The sequence below is a fragment of the Amblyomma maculatum genome, chromosome 4 (assembly GCF_055883805.1).
Source record: "Amblyomma maculatum isolate TAMU_Amacu chromosome 4, ASM5588380v1, whole genome shotgun sequence".
NCBI lineage: Eukaryota > Metazoa > Arthropoda > Arachnida > Ixodida > Ixodidae > Amblyomma > Amblyomma maculatum.
In genome coordinates this window covers 91,726,968-91,734,362 of record NC_139347.1, presented here as the reverse complement: position 1 = coordinate 91,734,362, position 7,395 = coordinate 91,726,968, and positions in this window count along the sequence as shown.

Genomic DNA, 7,395 nt, shown 5'->3' with positions numbered 1-7,395 from the left:
AAGGTTCAGACGATTAATTAACAAAATTGACTAGTTATCATTTTATTTTGCACTTCAGGGGACAATATTATAATCTACATTTGAAGGCCGTCAACACTGCAGGCAAGCGGTCATTTTAAATTCCCCTACTCGGCAACATGGCTAGAGATATCGAACGTCAAAGCTACGCATTTTTGAAAGTTCATGAAGTTGGCATTCACACAATGCCCTTCTATAAAATATCATGTCTTGCACTTTATATGCATGAAATACATACGGGCTTCGTGTACTTTATAGAGTAGGGGAAGTTAAGATGATTTTCCCTACCATACATGAACTTCTTAAGTTAACCCGCCGCAGTGGCTCCGTGGTTAGAGAGGCGGGATCAAACCCCCAACAGCAGAGGCCGCTTTTCGATAGAGTTGAAACGCAATGCGCCCGTGTACACCATCAGTATACACCACCACGGCCTTTTCAAAACTTTCTTCCATCCTTATTTTCCAGCAATTCGCACAGCTGAACACACTGAGAGAACTCATTGAACAGCAAGGATCAACAAGAAATCTGAAGCGAAAGTACGTTATGCCCATAGCATCCTTGTACAATGCGCTGCCAGTGCAGATACCAACAATCGCTAACCACCGTCAATGAAAATACTAGACTATTACAAGACCACTAAGCTTTGGCGTAAAGAGAAGACGGCATCTCTACCTGAGGTCGATCTACTTCCAGGAACCTGTATTGCATGTACGAACGCGTCGATTATAGAAAGTGGAGCTAAGCCACTTACTGCAGCGACACACAGATAGCTAAATGTGGTACATAATGAATACGTATAAAAAAAACAGACCCACTTATGCAACGTTATGCCGTACGCGATGCTGTGAAAGCCATAAATAAAATCAAATTCATAACAGAAGCCCACCTCCATGCAGACTCCTTAGCATCCATAAAACAACTGCCGTTTATGAAAAAGACACTGTGTGCAACCCAGCAGATCTATGTACTTAATAAGAACACAAAGAAAAATACGCGTCCCGACGCACTAGATACAAGACGATGCTGAGAACGCTGAAGTAGAGAAAAGTTGACAACTTTACACACTCCGTTCCAAAATCTAATGCACCCCCACTAGGCTCCCCTGGTCTCCCCATCTCTCCCCATCTTAACATCTTCTTTAAAGAAAAAGGGCAGCTACCCTCATTCCCTCGTGCACTTTCTTACTCCGCCATACTTTAACCAGATTGGAGGAAGTATCCCTAAGAACATAAGCCCCTTCCTAAGAACTTGCCCAGCTCCCTCTTCTCCATGCTCACTGTCAAGCCCCTTCCCAAGAACATGCACCCTGAGCATCATGCCGCTCGCCGATCTGCCCGCGCCTCCACCCTCTGGTGCCAGTACGGTACACGGTCTGACGCCGTGTATGTTGATGTGGCACTATACTTCTCGCACCCCGTCTATGCCCTGCCCACTGTTTCCAATACACGAACCCCCCTCTCCGTCGCCAGTATCCCTGCTTTCACTTCCACTGCCGTAGAGGAAGCAGCCATCACCCTCGCCATTGCCAACACACCGGCCCTTTTAATATTTAGCGACTCTAAGACCGCAGTCCGCAACTTTGCAAAGGGTAGAATCTCTTCCTCTGCGCTCAATATCCTTAAGCACCCCTCCCCCCCCTTCCCGATCTATCCAACTCTTTTGGGTTCCGGCTCACGCGGGGCACCCTGGAAATGAGGCGGCAAGTTCTATCGCTCGCGAAATGACCGACCGAGCTGGCCCCCTCCACCCCGGGATGGACACGCGTGACTCCCTCGTCATCTTCCACGACATCACCCTCCACTACCGCAACTCCCGATTATCCCTCCCTCCCCCTCACAAGTCCCTATCTAAAATCGAATAGAATACGTGGCGCCATTTACAGGCCCACACTTTCCTCTCCCCTGCACGCCTTGCCCTTATTCACCGCGATGCCTTCTCGCCCCAATGCACGCTTTGCAGCTCTCCCCGAGCAGACTATGCTCACATTCTTTACTCTTGTCCGGCGCACTTTGCCCCCGTCTCCTGGCAAATAAACAGCCCGCAGCTGTGGGAGGCTGCTTTGGCCAGCTCGGAGCCTCATATTCAACAGTGGCTTACGATTCCGCAAGGCATGACCTGGAGGCCACGACCAGCAGCCGGCAGGCCACCCACGGAATGGCGCGAACATAGTTTTTTTTCTTTTTGCCTTCGCTGAATAAAGTTTTTACCACCACCCTAAGAACATAACGTCCGGGGTGGTTTTTCACCACGTCGGCCAAATGCCGATGGGGCCCTCAAGAACTCATAAGACCCGCCACCTGCACAAAGTGTTCCACACTGGAGGGAGAGGTGAATGTTCACCACCTTATGTGGACTAGTGCAGAAACAAGGGTGTCGAGGACATAGATCTACAGGAAGCAGGACTAATGGCGTCAAGGGAAGAGGATTTCCCCAAGTGGGTGACCTACAATAGTACGAGCTTCCCCCTGTTCCTGCGAGGAAATGATGGGCATGATTTCATATAATATGCCTTTGACAAGCTTGTGAAACCAAAAAAAAATGTAGAGGAAATTAAAGAGATCTGTTTTGCTGCCTTCTTTCTTCTTCTGCAGTAAGATTATTTCCGCTTGTTTGTGATGGACTGTAGTACATAAATTATGGTTGCGATATCGTGTAGCGCTGTTTCTTTAGAGATGAGCGTCAGTGGCTGCTGACGGCCCTCTTTTTCAGTGCGTCCCTTAGCAGCCGCTGGCGTTTATCTCGGAACCACCAACAGCACAAAGCTCGGTTGTAGGCGTCGCGGATGAGAGCACGGTAATCGCTGCGCATTTGGGCGCAAGTGTACGCTGTTACTTGCTTTGTGCTTTTAAAACTTCAAAGGCTTTCATTTTTGCCGTAAAGAAAGCTCTGCGCCAGGCACGGCGAAATTACTTTCGAAAAGGAATTCAATACGTTACTACAATTACTTTGCATTACTAATTACTGCTCCCGAAATTGATGACATTACATTACAATTACTTGTACTAAGTAATGCAAATGTTATTAAATCATTTTCTAGCCTTCATTCATAAAAACGAAGTAAACAAAGTACTTAAAACAACAAATCCTAGACCTCCAGATGGTGCAACGTTTTTTTCGTCTTCCTGCCAAATTCTGTCCCAGAAAATCATTCCCCCCCTTCTTCCTACGGAACGCGCCATTACAAATATTAACGCTATCACTTCGTACTCTTGAAAGCGGGTGATAAAAGAATGCTTAATTTCGTAGCTATGAAACCCAAATTTAATTTTTTTCTTCTGCCTATGTACAAACAGGAAGTAGGGAAGTGGAACTAAAAGAAGGATAGAAAAATATTCATTTCCTTTGAGTTAGCACTTATTGGAGAAAAAGTTTTTCATGTATATATATATAAAGAGAGAGAGAGAGAGAAAGAGAGAGAAAGTTAGTTTTAGAATGCAGTCACCCATGCAAGGACAAAAGTGAATAGAAAAATTAGTATTCATGCTTTTTTGAAAAAATATATGCTTGAGCTAAAAGCGCAATTTTCACTAATTGGCAGCCTATAGTCACCATAGCTAGCAGATATTTTCACAGCTACATTGGCTCCCCTCTAAACGTGGTAAGCTGCAGTTCGCAGACACATAATTTTGAGCATCAATAACAATCTCTATTCAGCGCTTGCTGAGCATAGTAATGGCAGTTAAGCGAAGCGTGCTTCAAATTTCAACCTTAAACTCTCCTCGAATGAATTAGGCGTCTAATAGCGGCGGAGAACGGAGTCGTTTGCTGAAGCTTAGAGCCGGTTTCCGTAACCATTGCGCATTTCGATGCAGTCCTTACATTTGCGTTTGTTTACTTTCGACCTCACTTGTGCGGCAGTTTGTTTACACGGGACGCTCTTGAATAGCAGGAACTGAACTGGTGACTCGGCATGCAGAAGTTAATGTGGAATGTGCGACTAAACCACCTACATAACTTAATAAAACAGTAAAGAAGGCTCCATCGGTGAACGGTGAAAGCGCTGGCAGCAGCTTTCCTCAATTGGCGTAAATCGTTTTGGAGCGTCACATATTTAAATTTAGCTCGGGAACCGCCTTTGGGCGGGGAGCATCAACAGACGCCTTGCCCCAGGAAAGTGAAGATCTGGAGCAGTGAAGGAAAGGTCAAGACTTTAATGAAAAAAAAATGAGAAGGGTTCAACGCTGCTGAACCGAAAATGGAGCGAAAGCATTAGCTGCGAGTGACCAAGCGTTCTTCTTCTTCGTCCTCCTCTTCCTCTTCTTCCTCTTTCTCTTCTTCTTCTTCTCATTTGTGACCGCGGTCACGGACTCGGCAACGGGAAGAAACCTGGCGTAGTATTTCTTTCGCAATAAAATACAAAATGCTAAGGCAGCCTATAGCGGCGAAGGGATACCAAGAAACCACTTATGAAGCCGATATATTGTCATTTCGGCCATTACAAACATACCGCCTGTGCGCCTGTTGTAAACGAGCCGCAATCGCGTAAGACGGAAAGACACGTGGAAAGTTTCAAAATTAAAGTAGAGCTCGGCGCTAAATACGCCAAACAAAAAAGTGCTGAAAACATCGCCCAAATAAAATACGGCTGCATTTATCTCACCAAAAGCGCTAATTCCTTCTGCCTGCTGCTCCTCTGGCAGATCGTCATTCGCGTAAGTCCACTCTGCTAGTCTTTATTTCCAGTCCCTTAATTCGCACTTATATTATGTAGCACATATTCATAAGCACCGCATTCATGTGAACGAATGCTTTCCATAGATATCACGCTTTGGCCAGGGTGTATACGCTACTGGTCATTAAAGGGCCCTAGAATGTTCGATTTCTATCTCAGCCGTCCATCTCAGAAGCCAGAGTTTGCAGCTCCTGCCATGTCACGTGGCCTCGTCACTTCACACAACCGTTCTACCAATCAGCATCCGAATATGTAACTTCCCAACTACGGCTACTATTTATCCATGTCCCGGTTTTGTCGCTTGCAACGCCGACGCCAAGAACGCTGAGAAGGCCGGATCTTCAGGAGAACGGGGCCTCTAGCACTATCACTTAATAAACTGATGGTTACAAGGGCAGATCTGTGGAAGGTAGTTGCTTGTTTACGCGGGCGTTGACAGGCGGTCGGAAAGGGGTCGGAAGGGGTCGAGGTAGACGCACGACTGAAAAAAAAAAAATGGAAATGCGCCAGCTGTAAGCTTTGCGAGAAAGTTTGAGCCAAACGCTTCACCACACACCGTCGCAACATATAAAACGGTCAGGTCTCTTACAGAGGTCAGGGCAAGGCGTTCAATGCAGGAAACCAATTTTATAAATCTATTGAGAGCTCTGTAGGAACGTATTACCTTCTTTATATTTGGCATTGTAGTCTTGATTATAAAGTTTATTTGTTTTATTATTTTTTTTATCCGCCAACCCCCAAGCATTAGGTTCTTTACGAATATATCATCACATTTTCCCTCTTTTATAAAACCGTGCAGAGGAGAAGCATAAAGCATTGGTCAGGATTTGCCCATCTGTAGAAGGAGTCCACGATTTTCATCGCGTGAATCAGTGCGCCCTTTCATACACGTCTTGATTAATTAAGATTAGGAGACGCAGTTTAAGCCCTTCCACGGGCTTCGTCCGAGGATGGTACCTTCATATTGTCAGGCTAGCACGAATTCCCAATTCTCATGTATTCCAACTAAAATTGGTTCATCGCGAACGAGCCAACCTAAAATGAAAAAGGGCACGAAACGTTTATACTCCTGAAACTGTAAAAGGTTTCAATAATGGCCTCGAAAAGAGTAATCACACTACCCTGTTCATCCTTTCCTGTTCTCCATGCACGAACACTTTAAACATTGCGAACCTATTTCCTTGTTGGACTATCGGCGTATCGTCATGCGAGAAGTGCTATAAGATTCTTAAGTAACTGTTTTCTTTCAGTGGGACCCTAAAGATATGTTATGACACGCTGAATAATAATGGGCATGCCCTTGCGCTTACCGAAAAAAATTGCTCGTTCCAGCGGTAATCATAAATATCGACAAAAAGAAACAACAGTCATCAATTTTTTTAGTACAACTTATCAAGGCATTCGCCCTCTAGTTATTGTATATGCCATCTTTGAACGCCATTTTCCTTTTCAATGGACACTCACGGAAAAGTAAGGAGTTTGACTTTTCATTTCTTTTTTTTTTTTAGAACGGTCCTAATCCAATCTCGCTTTCTCTGTCTTTCCACACTGGCGCATTTCTCCAGGACCATGTAATGTATATAACAGCGATATCTTTCTGTTGCACACCTATGCGGCAGAGACACCGAGGTTGACGAAAGGGTTCAAAAGGAGGACAACACAACGAGGTATGGAATGTAGAATGATAGGTGTAACCTTAAAAGACGGGAAGAAAGCAGAGATGACAAGAGAAGAAGCACGGATAATTGACATCCTAGCTTAAATCAAGAAAAAACGGGCAGAACATGCAGTGCAGAGGCATGAGCACTTGTGATCGTTGTCTGAAATTAAGGACAACTGACTGGATCTGAAGGAAAGGAACACGTAGCAGGGGGCTGCAGAAGGTTAGGGCGTGCGCATAAGTTAATAATGTTCCGCTAGAATGAGGCGATCGCAGCTGTACAGGACATGGTTAACTTCATAACTGGAAAGACATGAGAGAGGTCTCCGTCTTGCAGTGGACATAGTCAAACTGATGATGATGATGACCAGAGAGGGGTAGTTACAAAGCTTATTTGCGAAATTTTATAATAACCTCGAAATAGGACTTAACTTCTTCGTATTGCAAGGGACGTTCTCCGCGGCTCCCGGGTTGTTCTCGAATACATTCATTTTCTATTTCAAACTGGATATAGCTTGCGATCTTCTAAAGACCTGGGCGAAGCACCGAACACATAAAGCAGTTAACTTTAGCGCACTGTGTACTGTGCCCGGCGAATAAGCTAAATTTAATTTTTATCTTCCTTAATTAGGTGTGGCATATGGTGCCTGTCTTCTCGAGCTCGGTCACAAATAAATTTCTGAGCCGCACGTAGAAAGGCCATGGAGGCAGTTTATTGAGACGTAAGAACTTCATTAAGACTTGAGAACTTCATTTGATGTATCTAACGGTGCCATATACTTATCGTAATTCACTCTCGCGTCTGTAACCAGTGCAGTTCATTATAGTTCGCTTGCGTATACCTAGACCACTTACTGAGGACAGAAACACACCGTCACCTCTTCATATCAGTTATAGATGATCGCGCTTGAATGCTCTTCGCAAACTATGACACAATTGCATATTGGACGAGATCGATCCTGTTAAGTCCCGGTATTGGTCTTCTGTTCGTGGAGAATTGTGCAAAACAACACTGAGACGACTGTGCCGCTTCACTGCAGAAGAA